The sequence below is a fragment of the Astatotilapia calliptera genome, unplaced genomic scaffold (genome assembly GCF_900246225.1).
Source record: "Astatotilapia calliptera unplaced genomic scaffold, fAstCal1.2 U_scaffold_79, whole genome shotgun sequence".
Taxonomy (NCBI): Eukaryota; Metazoa; Chordata; class Actinopteri; order Cichliformes; family Cichlidae; genus Astatotilapia; species Astatotilapia calliptera.
The window spans coordinates 34,792-52,184 of NW_020535821.1; the positions used below are offsets into that span (position 1 = coordinate 34,792).

The 17,393-nt window shown below is 44.6% G+C and overlaps 1 long non-coding RNA gene across 1 annotated transcript; it reads left to right on the forward strand.

The window, feature by feature from the left end:
• Positions 1–4,686: 4,686 nt before the first annotated feature.
• On the forward strand, positions 4,687–16,276 carry LOC113018406 (uncharacterized). The gene is made up of 3 exons (XR_003271784.1): positions 4,687–4,701; positions 4,803–4,867; positions 16,237–16,276. It is a non-coding gene; the product is annotated as an uncharacterized LOC113018406 (long non-coding RNA).
• The last annotated feature ends 1,117 nt before the right edge of the window (positions 16,277–17,393 follow it).

Below are 17,393 nucleotides of genomic sequence, written 5' to 3' on the forward strand. Positions count from 1 at the left end.
GAAAAGTCAAAAATACTGAGATATCTTGCAGAGGGATGCAGCAGTCTCAAAATTGCAAAGCTTCTGAAGTATGATCATCGAACAATCAAGCGTTTCATTCAAAATAGTCAACAGGGTCGCAATAAGTGTGTGGAAAAACCAAGGCGCAAAATAACTGCCCATGAACTGAGAAAAGTCAAGCGTGCAGCTGCCAAGATGCCACTTGCCACCAGTTTGGCCATATTTCAGAGCTGCAACATCACTGGAGTGCCCAAAAGCACAAGGTGTGCAATACTCAGAGACATGGCCAAGGTAAGAAAGGCTGAAAGACGACCACCACTGAACAAGACACACAAGCTGAAATGTCAAGACTGGGCCAAGAAATATCTCAAGACTGGTTTTTCTAAGGTTTTATGGACTGATGAAATGAGAGTGAGTCTTGATGGGCCAGATGGATGGGCCCGTGGCTGGATTGGTAAAGGGCAGAGAGCTCCAGTCCGACTCAGACGCCAGCAAGGTGGAGGTGGAGTACTGGTTTGGGCTGGTATCATCAAAGATGAGCTTGTGGGGCCTTTTCGGGTTGAGGATGGAGTCAAGCTCAACTCCCAGTCCTACTGCCAGTTTCTGGAAGACACCTTCTTCAAGCAGTGGTACAGGAAGAAGTCTGCATCCTTCAAGAAAAACATGATTTTCATGCAGGACAATGCTCCATCACACGCGTCCAAGTACTCCACAGCGTGGCTGGCAAGAAAGGGTATAAAAGAAGAAAAACTAATGACATGGCCTCCTTGTTCACCTGATCTGAACCCCATTGAGAACCTGTGGTCCATCATCAAATGTGAGATTTACAAGGAGGGAAAACAGTACACCTCTCTGAACAGTGTCTGGGAGGCTGTGGTTGCTGCTGCACGCAATGTTGATGGTGAACAGATCAAAACACTGACAGAATCCATGGATGGCAGGCTTTTGAGTGTCCTTGCAAAGAAAGGTGGCTATATTGGTCACTGATTTGTTTTTGTTTTGTTTTTGAATGTCAGAAATGTATATTTGTGAATGTGGAGATGTTATATTGGTTTCACTGGTAAAAATAAATCATTGAAATGGGTATATATTTGTTTTTTGTTAAGTTGCCTAATAATTATGCACAGTAATAGTCACCTGCACACACAGATATCCCCCTAAAATAGCTAAAACTAAAAACAAACTAAAAACTACTTCCAAAAACATTCAGCTTTGATATTAATGAGTTTTTTGGGTTTATTGAGAACATGGTTGTTGTTCAATAATAACATTATTCCTCAAAAATACAACTTGCCTAATAATTCTGCACTCCCTGTACTCCTTTTGTATCAGTTTAGTTGTTTTTTTTTAGTCCAACATTCAGTCTATCAAATTACCATGCTATTTTACTGTAAGGGCGTTAACTTTGTCCACATCTCATCTGAACACTGAGCATCTTCCCTTTACTCATACACATGTTCGGCCTGCAATCCATGTGTCACGATATCTCAATCAACATAGGTACATTTGTTACCATCTGAAATAGGGGTACAAAGTGTAAATATTATATCTTCCTCTTTTACCAAGGTTGCCAGTAACCCTGAACATTCACACATTTAGTGGCCACTATTCTTTCTTCAAGACTTGGTTGTCCAAGTTTACTATAGGTCAAAGTCTGTGGTCTCCTCCTTTCTCTCTTTGGGTATGGACTTGGCTGGTCTGTTTCCAAAGCCTCTTCGACATCAGAGCTGCTGTCCACCTCCCCTGCACCCACAATAGCCACATCCTCTGGTTCCATATTGTCCATCTTCTCCTCATCAGTTTGGCTGGGGTCCCCCTGGCCATCTCCTGACATGTGAGGAAACTCATCTGGCTCACCCCCGTCCCTTAGTGGCATAAACTCTGCCGCTGTGGGGTCCAATGTGGGTGAACACTGAGGCTCAGGATAAGGCCAGGTGAAAACCGCATCAGAAAACTCATCTGTGTCCTCCTCCTCCTCCTCCTCACTCCCCACTTGTATGCATGCTTGTTTCCGTTTGTTATAATGTTTTTTCCTTGTTCTAGTACTAGTTACAGTTGCCTCCTTATCTGCTGGGAGCGGAAGAAAATCGCAAGGCAACAACATATTCCTGTGCAAAATCCTTGTCCTGCCTTTACCATTCTCTGGCTCTAACTCAAACACAGGACTGTCCTCTCCCTTTTGTCTTTTAATGATGTAGATGTTGTCTTCCCAATAGGAGCGGATTTTACCTGGCCCACCCCTCTCCATAACATAACAAGGACACGACTCCCTATTTGAAGTGGTGGACCATGCACACTTTTGTTGTACTGCCTTTTCAAATTCAAATTCAAATTCAAATTTTATTTGTCACACACACACAACCATACACAGTATGACATGGGGGTGAAATGCTTGTAGCTGTACAATGCCCGACCATTAAATGACAGAAGAAAAGTTTTACAATATTTACAATTTACTACAAAAATTTACAAATTAACTTAGGAATTTACAGTAAAGAATGTGCAAATAGCAGAAGAGATTATAAAGATAAGGATTATAAATTATAGGAATTTACCTTTTACCTCGGCCAGCCGACTTAGCTGCATTTTTGGAGGCGACAGTGCAAGCTTCAGCCATTCTCCTTCTCCATCTGTCCACATAGTCCTGGTAGGAGCCTGAACTGTCCTCCTGCTCAATACCAAAGAGAAGGTCAACCGGTAACCGTGGTGACCTACCAAACATTAGGAGAAAAGGGGGGTAGCCAGTGGCCTCATTAACAGTACAATTGTAGGCATGTACAACTTTACGGAGGTGGCTTTTCCAGTCTCTTTTCTGTTCCTCTGTTAGTGTTCTTAACATTGAGAGCAGGGTCCTGTTGAATCTTTCGGTCTGCCCATTTCCTTGTGGGTGATAAGGAGTAGTGTGTGACCCTTTAACACCAGCCAGTTCTTTTAAATGGTTCAATAGTCTATTCTCAAACTCTCGCCCCAAATCGTGGTGTAGTTTTTCTGGAAAACCAAACCTGAGACAATAATCATTGAATAGTTTTTCTGCTACAGTCTTAGCTGACTTATTTGTAGTTGCATAGGCCTGAGCGAAGCGGGTGTAGTGGTCCATAACTACAAGTATGTATTCACACACCCCTTGCATTGCTCCAGGTGCAAAAAGTCAACTGAAACCAACTGAAATGGATGAGTGGTCTCTATGCTCAACATAGGTGCCCGTGCCTGCCTGTTTGGCTTCCTCTGTTTGAGACACTCACAAACATTACTGACAAAGTGTTCAATGTCTCTTTGCATCTTAGGCCAAAAGAAAGGGTCCTTTCTGATCCCAAGTGACCCATTTGTTGGTGTAGTTCATTGAGCACTAGCGGGTGGTAAGCTGAGGGGAGAACTAGTTGTTTTTTGTGTCGAGTCTCTCTGAACATAGTTCCATCCTCTCTGATTTTTAGTTTGCTCCACTCTCTAGCTAATGCTTTAAACTCAGTGCTCTCAGTTTTAATTTCCTGTGTGGTGGGCCTTTTGTTTTGCACTACAGACTCATACATTATACCTATCACGGGGTCTTGCCGCTGTGCTGCACAGATTTCCTCTCTCGGTATTGGCTGAATCATGTCCAGGGGGGAAAAATTGAAAAATGAAACAACAAAAAAATAAAATAAAATATTGCTCATCAGATTATAACAGCTAAAAACATGAAATTTGCATTAATTCGATGACCTATATCAAATATATTCGAACCCAACAATAACACCTCTCACTATTGCCAATATTGATAAAACTAAAAAGAGTAGGCCAACTTATGAAAAAGGCAATGTGGCAAAATGTTGTAATAAAACTATTACAACAACTAACATCTGAGTAGAAAAGGGTTTTTTTTTACTGTAAAAAACATATTTAACAAATTATTTTCATAACTTTTCTTAAAGCATGCTCAATCACCCAGGTAAATAAAACCCCAAAAGTCTTGATCAAAGACCACTGATCGATCGTTTTTGATTGATGGCTGTGACAATTTGAATATTAATGATCACAAAGCTGAGGTTACAGCCTATTGTTAGTCTGTGGGTGGGTTTTAGTTATTGTGCAAATGTACTGTTTATAAGATTTAGGGAAACCTCCAGTCAGTTGATACTGAAGAAGTCACTTGGATGAGTGACGAAACATTTCTCTGACTAAAAATGCTACGTCCAGATGAACAGATCCAACCTTTTTGTAATTTTCTGAACTGAATGACCGAGTTTTTATCGAGGTATTCTTCTGTTTTAATTGCACGTGATTCACGATGAAATGCTTTGCTTACTTTGCAACAAAAACAACACTATCAAAGCTGTCCAAAGAGGCTATTCATACAATGAATTATATAATGTACTTTGTTCATGCCTCTATACTGTAAATTATCCACCAAAGCAGAAAAAAGCAACATCATGTTTTCATGCTCCTGCAGCACATTGATGCTAAACGTTCTCAAACAGCTGATTTCATGCACTGACCTGTGCAAGTGAAAGATAAACGCTGTTAATCAATAACTTTTGTAGCTTCTGGCAGTCTGAACTTTGGAATAAAACACTCTGAGTTGTAAGGGCTGTAACAACAACACTGGAATCACACTCACATTTGGTCCAAACTAGCAGCTTCCTCTGAGTGAGTCCAGCTACAGGAGAGAAAAGTGGAAAACTCCAACACTGCTGCTTCAAGCTGCTGACGCTCCACACACTGAATGTGAGTTTGAGCAAAAACACGACTCAAAGGAAGTTTCAGTGAAGGTGGTAGAGGAGGGAGGGGAGCCAGGACTGACTGTACTTCCTGTCTGCTGTTTTCAGCTTCACTCGCAGACTCAATGGCTTCCAGATCAGAGGAGGATCTCTGCTGTCCGGTCTGTCAGGAGGTCTTCAGAGAGCAGAGCATAGTGCCAGTGTGTCACATCTGCAGAGAAACAGAAAAACACACCAATCACAGATTCAGACCCATTGATGAAGCTGCACAACAACACAAGAAGGAACTTCAGGAAACTCTGGAGCCCTTAAAGAAGAAGTTAAAGGTTTGCAAACGAGTTCAAGTGAAGTTTGATCAAACAGCAGAACACATTAAGGTCCAGGCCCGACACACAGAGAGGCAGATTAAGGAGCAGTTTAAGAAGCTTCACCAGTTTCTAGCAGAGGAAGAGGAGGCCAGGCTGGCTGCACTGAGGGAGGAAGAGGAGCAGAAGAGTGGGATGATGAAGGAGAAGATGGAGGCTCTGAGCAGAGAGATAGCAGCTCTTTCAGACACAGTCAGAGCCACAGAGGAGGAGCTGAGAGCTGAAGACGTCTCATTCCCGCACAACTACAAGGCTGCAGTGGAAAGAGTCCAGCGCTGCCCCCTGCTGGATGATCCACAGCTGCCCTCAGGAGCTCTGATAGACCAGGCCAAACACCTGGGCAACCTGACCTTCAACATCTGGAACAACATGAAGGACATGGTCTCCTACACTCCTCTCATTCTGGACCCAAACACTGCTCATCCAAAACTCATCCTGTCTGAAGATTTGACCAGTGTGAGACGACGAGGAGAGAGGCAGCAGCTTCCAGATAATCCAGAGAGATTTGATTATTACAGCTCTGTCCTGGGCTCTGAGGGCTTTAACTCAGGGACTCACAGCTGGGATATTGAAGTTGGAGACAGTACATGGTGGGGACTGGGTGTTCTAGCAGAGTCTGTGCAGAGGAAGGGAAGCATACTGTCTGGATTATGGATAATATGGTTTGAGGAAGATAAATACTCAGCATGGTCTCCATTAGCAGGATCCACTGCTCTCGCAGCACAGATGATCCAGAGGATCAGAGTGAATCTGGACTGGAACAGAGGAAAGCTGTCGTTCTCTGATCTTGATACTAACACACACATACACACCTTCACACACACTTTCACTGACAGGATGTTCCCATACATTAGCACTGATGATGAAGTGAAAGTGTTGCCGTTGAAGGTGTCAGTGTCAGTGGAGCAGAGTTGAGGATGATGATATTTCAGTTTTTCCTTTTTTTCTTTTTAAAAATCCAGTTCTGTCTGGCAGCCTTTGCAATCAGAATTATGATATGAATGCACTGTTGTGCCAAACACATTTTGCTTTTCCAAATCAGCTCTGTATATTCTCTATGGGCTCCCCTTGTTTAAGGTTTAACTGTTTATTTTGTCTTCTCTGTCCCAAGTAAAAGATTAAAAATGGTTCATAATAATATAGTGATAAAAATGTAATATTTCAACTGTGGTAATTTATGTTAAAAAAGAGAGTCATTTAGTTAAAAATATATTCTATACAGTCAGCATTAGTTTTTCTGTATCTTATTTTGAAGGAGTAATCTGTGATCGCAATGCATTGTGGAAAGCAGGAGCTGCAGTCAGTTGGGAAAAAAGCATTGTACAGAAAACCTGCTGTTACGACTGTGACCGTAATTGTGTGTGGATTTGAGTGTCTAGGTGCTCCTCCGGGATTGACGATTTGGCGTTGGTAATGTGTTGTTTTTGCGTGACTGTTATGTGTTTCCTACTTTACTTTGAAAGTCTGTGTATCTTAGTGTGTTCAGTTTACGTTTCCCTGTCTCGTCAGTTCTGATTTGCCCCAGCTGTGTTTCCCTCCTGTTGTCCATTCCCTGATTGTTCCCTCCATGTATTTAAGCCCTGTGTGTCAGTTGGTCATGGTCGCGATCTTTCCCCCCCGTTGTAAATAGTTTGACGTTTTGTGTTTTGATGTAAATAAATTCGTTTTGAGACACTTTTTGGGATTTTGGTGGAGAGCCTTCGTGGTTTTATTTTTCCTTTATTTTCCTTATTTTTATTTTCCTGCGTTGCACCCCGGTTGCCTAGGCCGGGGTGTAACATATGGGGGCTCGTCCAATCACTGTGGGGTCCGAGGACCGCTTCATCCTCCGTCTGTCTTCGCTGGAGGGCCCGGGGACCGCTCCAGCCTTCATCCGCCTTCGCTGGAGGGTCCGAGGGACCGCCTCCGCCTTCGTCGTCTGCTGGAGGGTCAGGGGGACCGCTCCAGCCTCCATCAGTTTCATCTGCCTCCGCTGGAGGGTCCGTGGGTCCGCTTCAGTCTTCATTTGCCTTCGCTGGGGGGTCCGAGGGACCGCCTCAGCCTTCGTCGTCTGCTGGAGGGTCAGGGGGACCGCTCCAGCCTCCATCAGTTTCATCTGCCTCCGCTGGAGGGTCCGTGGGACCGCTTCAGTCTTCATTTGCCTTCGCTGGGGGGTCCGAGGGACCGCCTCAGCCTTCGTCGTCTGCTGGAGGGTCCGTGGGACCGCTCCAGCCTTCATCTGCCTTCGCTGGAGTGTCCGAGGGACCGCTCCAGCCTTCATCAGCTTCGTTTGTCTTCGCTGGAGGATCCGAGGGCCCGCTCCGGTTTTCCGTTTCCACTGGAGGACCCGTCCAGTCATCAGCGTCGCCTGCGGGACGGTGGCCGGTGCCGTATGGGCTGGACATGGAACGAACATTTTTCGTTGGGGTTGTATGTTTTAAATGTTTGTTTTTTTGGGTGGGGGGTATGTTAGGTCTATGCTGGGTCAAGTGTGCTGCCTGTGCAGGTGTTTACCGATCACAATCCACTGATGTTCCTTTCCCAAATCTCCAATCAAAGACTTATGCGCTGGTCCTTGTTGTTGCAAGATTTTAACTTGGGGATCAGTTACAAGAAAGGGAAGGATAACGTATTGGCTGACACCCTGTCTAGAGCACTGTCTCCTTGAATTAAACATTTTGGGGTTAATGTTAATTCTTGGGTAAGGGGGTGTTACGACTGTGACCGTAATTGTGTGTGGATTTGAGTGTCTAGGTGCTCCTCCGGGATTGACGATTTGGCGTTGGTAATGTGTTGTTTTTGCGTGACTGTTATGTGTTTCCTATTTTACTTTGAAAGTCTGTGTATCTTAGTGTGTTCAGTTTACGTTTCCCTGTCTCGTCAGTTCTGATTTGCCCCAGCTGTGTTTCCCTCCTGTTGTCCATTCCCTGATTGTTCCCTCCATGTATTTAAGCCCTGTGTGTCAGTTGGTCATGGTCGCGATCTTTCCCCCCCGTTGTAAATAGTTTGACGTTTTGTGTTTTGATGTAAATAAATTCGTTTTGAGACACTTTTTGGGATTTTGGTGGAGAGCCTTCGTGGTTTTATTTTTCCTTTATTTTCCTTATTTTTATTTTCCTGCGTTGCACCCCGGTTGCCTAGGCCGGGGTGTAACACCTGCCTATCTGTGTTTAAATTTCATCTCCTGTGGCCTGAATCTTTATATACATCATCAAAAGCAATGGCTGTAAGTTTATTACATGTTCTGGTTTGTTTTATATGTTTTATATGCTGATTTAGAGATCGTTGTGTGAATGTGTTTGTACCAGAAATTAGCCTTATCCCAGAATCGGTTTTTGCTTAGAGCATGGTCTATTAACATAGCAATGATGCTAGCAATCGAATATGCATATCAGAGGATTGTTAAAACTACTGTTTATCATTACTTAGCAGCTAAGACTAACTTTGATACATGTTTTCTATTACTAACTATTTCTTTTCTGCATTTATTTCACAATGTTAAAGAGCTAAAGGATATTTTATTTTCTGGTTTATTTTTTAGTTTCACTCAGAACTTTCATCGAGCTATTCAACCCACAGTTGTAAAAGTTGTAAGCCGTCGAGAAGACTGTAATAAAGGAGCAAGACGCTCAGTTTCCTGGCTCATGAAAATTGAGTTTGGCTTGCTGTTGACCTGCGTTAACATACACAGTGTATCCAACACGTAGCGATAACAGTATATCGTCTATGCATGCTATTTTGGTTATTACAATATATGTTGTATAGAGTATGATCCTGTCTACGGCAGGGCAAGAAGGAAAAAGGGAAGAGGCCCTAGATGGGCACCTATGGCCAAAGAGTGACAGCCCCAGAGGGCCAGTCGATGAGCAGCAGATCCCACTATAGGTGAGAGCCGAGACCAGGGTCCCAGTGCTCCATGTGCTGAAGAACTGCCCAGTACACAAGACAGTTACCTCCTGACATGGAAGAGCTCAAAGCCACCCCTGGCCACCAAGGAAGCCGGTGAACTACCACACCACAATGTCCAACCACCGGCCCTGGAACCAACAAGTAAAAATGCCCAAGGTGAAGCGGTCAAAAGTCTGGCTGTACTTCACAGCAAAAGATGCAAACTCAGCAGCCTGCAACAAGTGCTTTAAGGTGATACTGTGCAAAGGAGGTAACACCTTGAATCTGATGACGAACCTGGTGATGTATAGTGCTTTTTTTTTTAAAGCCGAGAAATGCACGGTATTTGATAGCTTGCTGCGAGACCTCACACCGTGCACATCTACTGCGGGTGTGGTGCCTGTTATCGGACCCAGAGTTAGCAACATCTCCTAAGAACCCGAAGAGGAGAGTCCTGGCCCCTAGCCCTGCCAGTGTAGCAGAAATGATGATGGATGATGATGGCAGCAGCAGCCGTTCTTCTCTGGACGAGTAGCTTAATGTTGTTTGTGTGTAATTTACGTTGAGTAGGCTAACCACGTTATTAAATTAATGCATGTAAGGTGAACTAGCAAACACCGTCGTAGTTACATGCAGCTGTCTTCTTGTTTGATGGCAGATGCTCCCTTCACCCTGGTCCAAAAGCCTAAAATGACCAAAGAAAAAGTGGAAAACAGCTAAACATGAGACATTTTTGGATAAAGTTAGTGTTTTTTCCATTGTTTAAGCACTGCGTCCATCAAAGATTGATACCATATATGCCCTATAGCTGCAGAAAAGGCTAACATTGTTTGTTAACTATTTCTTTTTACAAAAAACAGCTAAACATGGAGAGCCAGGAAATAACTCCTCCCACCACAGAGAGTAGACTATAGTGTGTAGATGAGTCCCGCGTCTTAGGGCTGTGACTGTGTCACAACACCAGAAAGGAACAAGACACACTAGTCTGGGTCTGGGACAAGCTGCACTCAGCACTGGTTACTCCCTCACATGGACACCCCATCCCATCGCACACAATGGGCCTGCAGGCACCCATAAGTCCCCAAGGTACAGGCCTGAAATCCTAGCATGGCACAACCACCCTACACAGTGAGGCAGCCAAAAGGGGTGCAGACTAACCGAGCACAAAAAGATACCAAGCTAGAGAACAGGCGACCAGGGCGCCAGGGCCCGATGCCCCACACCCAAACCTACCTAGAAGAGGTCAGCCACCCAACTAGAGAAAAGAAAAGGAGAAAAGGACCCATGACCACAAGCACTTCAGGCCCCACACACCAAGATCGCTAGGCAGCACCCACCCCAGTCCCCCACCACCACGAACTGAGGCAGAAACCCAGAGCTGGGCCCACAGCTCTTTAGGGCCCAGGAAGCCGCCAGACCTATAAGTTTCAGAGAATGCCTTCATTCACTATTAAGGAACCCAGGCAAATGAGACCACCCCTACATGTTGTTCCTAGAGTATTTAAAAGTAGAATGGGAGGGAGAGTCTTCAGTTTTCAGGCCCCTCTTCTGTGGAACCAGCTTCCAGTTTGGATTCGGGAGACAGACACTATCTCTACTTTTAAGATTAGGCTTAAAACTTTTCTTTTTGCTAAAGCATTTAGTTAGGGCTGGACCAGGTGACCCTGAATCCTCCCTTAGTTATGCTGAAAATAGACGTAGGCTGCCGGGGGATTCCCATGATGCACTGAGTTTTTCCTTTCCAGTCACCTTTCTCACTCACTATGTGTTAATAGACCTCTCTGCATTGAATCATATCTGTTATTAACCTCTGTCTCTCTTCCACAGCATGTCTTTATCCTGTCTTCCTTCTCTTACCCCAACCGGTTGCAGCAGATGGCCCCGCCCCTCCCTGAGCCTGGTTCTGCTGGAGGTTTCTTCCTGTTAAAAGGGAGTTTTTCCTTCCCACTGTCGCCCAAGTGCTTGCTCATAGGGGGTCATATGATTGTTGGGTTTTTCTCTGTATCTATGAAGCGCCTTGAGGCGCCTTTTGTTGTGATTTGGCGCTATATAAATAAAATTGAATTGAATTGAATTAAATAATGGTATGAATCAGTGGGGACCAGAGAGAAACTAATAAACGCAGTTCGTCTTTTGAGGAGGAAAACACTATCTACAGACTGATGTGATCTAGAAATAAGATAAGATAAAACTTTATTAATCCATCGGGTGGGTTCCTCTGGGAAATTCGGTTTCCAAAAAGCACAGCACCGACAGAAGTTACAGAGTTACAGAATATTATATATATATATATATATATATATATATATATATATATATATATATACACACACACACACACACATATATATAAATACAGAGACAATATAAATAAAATATACAAAGGGGATAAATAGAATAAATAGGAATAAAAATAAAAATACAAGTGAATTGTACATTTCAAGTATTGAGGTCTATTGCACCGTTGACTATTAACAAAGGTATTGCACAGTGAAGTGAAGAGGCACTACAGCTTAGTTGTTCCCCCCTCCTTTGTCCTCCTGTTTCCCCTCCCTCTCCCCTCCAGAGAGAATTTAAACAGTCTGATGGCGTGTGGGACAAAGGAGTTTTTAAGTCTGTTGGTTCTTGTCTTTGGGAGAAGCAACCTGTCACTGAACAGACTCTTCTGGTTGTTTATGGCCGTGTGCAGAGGATGCCCAGCATTGTTCATAATGTCCAGCAGTTTTTTTAGTGTCCTTTTCTCTGCCACTGTCACCAGAGTGTCCAGCTTCATGCCGACCACAGAGCTAGCCTTCCTGATCAGTTTTTCCAACCTGGATGAGTCCTTCTTTGCTGTGCTGCTCCCCCAGCACACCACAGCATAGAAAAGTACTCCAGCAACCACCGACTGGTAAAACATCCTCAGGAGCTTCCTGCAGATGTTAAAAGACCTCAGCCTCCTGAGGAAGTACAGTCGGCTTTGGGCTTTTTTATACAGGTGCTTTGTGTTGCATGACCAGTCCAGTTTGTTGTCCACCCACAGCCCGAGGTACTTGTACTTGTTGACCACCTCCACTAGGGCTGGGCGATATGACCCAAAATTCATATCTCGATGTTTTTAGCTGGATGGCGATATAAGATATATATCTCGATATTTTTTTTTTAAAGCCATAAGTTAAGAACAAAAACAGAGTTCTTAGTCACACTGTGTCCCAGATGTCACACCGGGCACTTTTATTTACATACAGCGTAGATGTACATGAAGAAATTACTCAAAAATAAATTATCAGCATTTATTAAATAATCATGGTCCATAAATAAAAGAAAACAATGTTGTTTTTGTGCATAACAAAAAGCTCACAATTGTGCAGTCAAAATGTAAACTAATACATACATAATACGTCGGCCCTCCCTCCGAGGGCCGACGCAACAACTGCCTGTGAGAAAATACACACAGTCACAGCAAGACTTCAGACACAAAACCCCGAGGCTTTCATTATTATATCTGGAGACTTTAACCATGCCACACTGGATTCTACTCTGGCTGCTTTTCACCAGTTTGTGAATTGTCCCACAAGGAGCAACAGGACAATTGACCTACTGTATGCTAATGTGAGAGATGCATACAGAGCCACCCCCCTCCCCCCACTAGGGAAGTCAGACCACAACCTGGTTTACCTACAGCCACAATACACACCCCTCGTCCAAAGGCAGCCTGTCACAACGCGCTCCATCTGGAGATGGACCCCAGAAAAGGAGGATGCTCTGAGGGACTGCTATGACACCACAGACTGGGATGTGCTCCTGAGCCCACATTGTGAGGACATAGAAGGGGCGACACACTGTCTTACAGACTACCTCAACTTTTGTGTGGACACAGTCGCCCCTGCTAAGACGGTACGGTGTTATCCTAATAACAAACCGTGGGTAACACAGGAAGTCAAAGCTGTCCTCAACATGAAGAAGAAGGCTTTCAGGAGCAAAGTGAAGGAGGAGATGAAAGCAGCACAGCGGGAGGTGAAACGCTGCCTGAGGGAAGCAAAGGACACCTACAGGAGGAAGGTGGAGCAGAAGTTGGAGAGGAACAATATGAGGGAGGTCTGGAATGGTGTGAAAACCATCACAGGCCACAACACCAAGAAAAGCACAGTGGGGGGGACTGTGGAGAAGGCAAACGAACTCAACAACTTCAACAGGTTTGACCAGCCCACAACCCCCCCACCCTCACCCTCACCTTTACTACAGAGTCCTCTCCCCACTCTCCTACCTCCCTCGCTTCCCCCCCTTCCTGACACCATGACACCCCCCTCCTCCAATCCCTCTCTCAGCAGCAAGACATCTCCCCCCCTCCCCTCCTCCCAAACATCTCCCAGTGTCACAGTGGATCAGGTCAGGAGACAACTGAGGAAGCTTCGCCCCAGAAAGGCAGCAGGCCCAGACAAGGTGTGTCCTAGGATGCTTAAGGCGTGTGCTGCTGAACTTGGGGAGCCGCTACAACGAGTCTTCAACCTCAGTCTGCGACTGGGGAGAGTGCCCGCCCTCTGGAAGACATCCTGCATCGTCCCGGTCCCCAAAAAGAACCGGCCCAATGAGCTGAATGACTTCCGACCGGTGGCACTGACGTCACATCTTATGAAGACTCTAGAGCGGCTCTTCCTCAACCTCCTCCGACCACAGGTACAACATGCCCAGGACCCACTACAGTTTGCATACAAGGCGGGTGTCGGAGTGGAGGATGCCATCCTGTACCTCCTGCATAGAGCCCACTCACACCTGGATGGGGGAAAAGGCACGGTCAGGATCCTGTTTCTTGACTTTTCCAGTGCCTTTAATACCATCCGGCCCTGTATGCTTCAGGAAAAACTGAACAGGATGGAGGTGGACCCCTGCCTGGTGGCTTGGATCTCCGACTACCTCACCGACAGGCCACAGTACATCAGGCTGAAGGACATCACGTCTGACACTGTGGTCAGCAGCACAGGAGCACCACAGGGAACTGTGCTGTCCCCTCTTCTCTTCACCCTGTACACCTCTGACTTCTGCTACAACTCTGAATTATGCCATATTCAGAAGTTTGCAGATGACACAGCCATCATGGGGTGTATCTGGGATGATCAGGAAGAGGAGTACAGAAGTCTGGTGAGGAACTTTGTCGCATGGAGTCACACAAACCACCTGCAACTCAACACCTCAAAGACCAAGGAACTGGTTGTGGACTTCGGGAGGTCCAGAGAAGGTCCACTGCCGGTTCAGATAGAAAGGAACATTTCTAAACTGGGACATATGGTCTCCTCGGCTGAACTGGAAAAAACTGTTCATACATTTGTGTCATCGTGTTTAGATTATTGTAATGTCCTGTTTACCAGCCTGAACAAATCCCGTCGTTCTCACCTCCAAGCAAGCTCACATTACTGCTATTTAATTTTCTTTATATTGGCTCCTAATAAATTTTAGGATTTGTTTCAAAATTCTTGTTTTAACACAGAGAACACTAAATGATCACGTCCTAGATTATTTTTCTCAGCTTCTTACAAAATAAACTGCTGCTCGTTGTCTCCGTTCATGGACTCATGATGTGTCAGTTGTTCCCTGTACACGACTAAAGACTAAGTGTGACAGAGCCTTTCAGTCTGTGGCGCCAAGGCTGTGGATCTGTCTGCCTCCACAACTACGTTTAGTCGACTCTGTGGATTCTTTAAAAAGCAGTTCAAATGTTTCTGTTTTACAGACTTTCTAATAACAAACATTTTATTGAATTATTATTAATTTATTTTAAAACTACCTGTTTATTTTACTGTCTTACTGAATCTTTATTTTCACCTAATGTTCATGTTTATTTGAGCCTTTTGTGTGAAGCGCTTTGTGACCGCTGTTAAAAGAGCTTAATAAATAAACTTCAATTACTTATCTCTGAAAATCAATCAATCAATAATCAATCAGTGAGTTTGTGTGTTTCAAAGATGGAGGCCACGCTGCTCTCAGAGGACTGTGTGTGGTTGTGGTAAACGTGTGAGCTGCTGCTGCTTCTTCCTCACATGTTTGATATGTTTCATATTTCCAGCTGATGCTGATCACCCTAACCTTAACATCACAGACCATCCTTTGGTTCTTCTTCTGTTCCTCTGAAACTTCCTGTGTGGTGCCTTTCAAATTAAAAGCCCTCCCTGACTAAAGACTGGACTGTGCTGCAGCTGGTGAAAACAGTGTGCAGGTGTGTTTGATGGAGAACTGAAGTGTGTCCAGCTGAGCTCTCTGTGTGCTCATATATACAGATGCTGATAAACACATGTTTGTATTTGGACCCTGTTACTGATCAGGACCTGCTGTGTGTTTCCTGTCCACAGGTCTACAAAGAGTCGCACTTCCTGCTGTGGTTCAGATGTTCAGTGTGTTGCTTTGTTTCTCACATGTTGGCTTCACGGTCTCTGCTGCTGTGGGCTGATGTCATGCAGCAATACAGCTGCTCAACATCTGGCCTTGTTTTCATCAGCAGATATTTGGCTTTTAGATCACATGATATTTGCATGCAACCTTCAAAGACGTGTGGAGAATTCATTATTTCTTTGAGAGATTTTTTAGTAAATAACAGAAAAAATAAAGTAAGAGAAACTTTAATTCTATAAAACGTGAAAAATTCCACACACATGTAACTCACCACTGTGTGAACATCACAGGGGAGAAATCGTTTCTCTGAGTCAGAGATGAGTGTCAGTAACACAAAAGTAACACTCAGTGTCATGCAGTGACTTTTACACAACCAGATCAGATGAACCAACTCACACTAAAACATGCATGTTGCTGCACTCTTTACACTTATTTCTTTTCTTTCTGCTCTTTTATATATTTTGTAAAACCACAAAAAATATTTTATATCAGCAGCAATTTTTCTCAAACTGCTGCATCACAGCTTTCATGCTCTGACCTGCATGTGAAATGAGATAAAAGCTCTTTATCAGTAACTTATACAACTTCTGGCAGGTTAATGTCTGAACTTTGGAGTGAAACACACCCTTAGTTACAGAAATAACACCACTGATTCTTCTGAGACTCACACTTATCTTTGGACCAAACTAGCAGCTTCCTCTGAGTGAGTCCAGCTACAGGAGAGAAAAGTGGAAAACTCCAACACTGCTGCTTCAAGCTGCTGACGCTCCACACACTGAATGTGAGTTTGAGCAAAAACACGACTCAAAGGAAGTTTCAGTGAAGGTGGTAGAGGAGGGAGGGGAGCCAGGACTGACTGTACTTCCTGTCTGCTGTTTTCAGCTTCACTCACAGACTCAATGGCTTCCAGATCAGAGGAGGATCTCTGCTGTCCGGTCTGTCAGGAGGTCTTCAGAGATCCTGTTCTTCTGTCATGTAGCCACAGCTTCTGTAAAGACTGTCTGAAGAGATGGTGGAGAGAGAGACCAACACACGAGTGTCCAGTTTGTAAGGAAATATCAGTGTATGATCCACCTTTTAATCTGGCTTTAAGGAACCTGTGTGAGTCGTTCTTACAGGAGAGAGATCAGAGAGCTTCAGAGGCTCTCTGCAGTCTGCACTCTGAGAAACTCAAACTCTTCTGTCTGGACCATCAGCAGCCAGTGTGTGTCGTCTGCAGAGACTCAGAGAAACACACCAATCACAGATTCAGACCCATCGATGAAGCTGCACAACAACACAAGAAGGAACTTCAGGAAACTCTGGAGCCCTTAAAGAAGAAGTTAAAGGTTTGTGAAGAAGTTCAAGTGAAGTTTGATCAAACAGCAGAACACATTAAGGTCCAGGCCCGACACACAGAGAGGCAGATTAAGGAGCAGTTTAAGAAGCTTCACCAGTTTCTAGCAGAGGAAGAGGAGGCCAGGCTGGCTGCACTGAGGGAGGAAGAGGAGCAGAAGAGTGGGATGATGAAGGAGAAGATGGAGGCTCTGAGCAGAGAGATAGCAGCTCTTTCAGACACAGTCAGAGCCACAGAGGAGCTGAGAGCTGAAGACGTCTCATTCCTGCACAACTACAAGGCTGCAGTGGAAAGAGTCCAGCGCTGCCCACTGCTGGATGATCCACAGCTGCCCTCAGGAGCTCTGATAGACCAGGCCAAACACCTGGGCAGCCTGACTTAACTTAAAGAAGTCCAGACGCTTTTCTTTGCAATCTCCTTTGACAACACACATACACACCTTCACACACACTTTCACTCACAGGATGTTTCCAATCATTAACACTGGTGATAAAGTGAAGGTGTTGCCGTTGAAGGTGTCAGTGTCAGTGCAGCAGATGAGTTGAGGATGATGATGTTTCTAATGTTGTTTCCTGTCAGTGAGTTGAAGCTGTTAAACTGCAGCTGTCCTCCTGCTGCCTCGTTGTTCCAAAGCTCTTTGTTTCTCTTTTAGTTTCACTGTTTCTTTCTGTTTCTGCTGTCCACCTTTTCACATGGAAAATCATTTCACTGTTTCTCACTGAATGACTCCCCAAACTAGATTTGAAATTCTATCAAGTTTCTAATCAT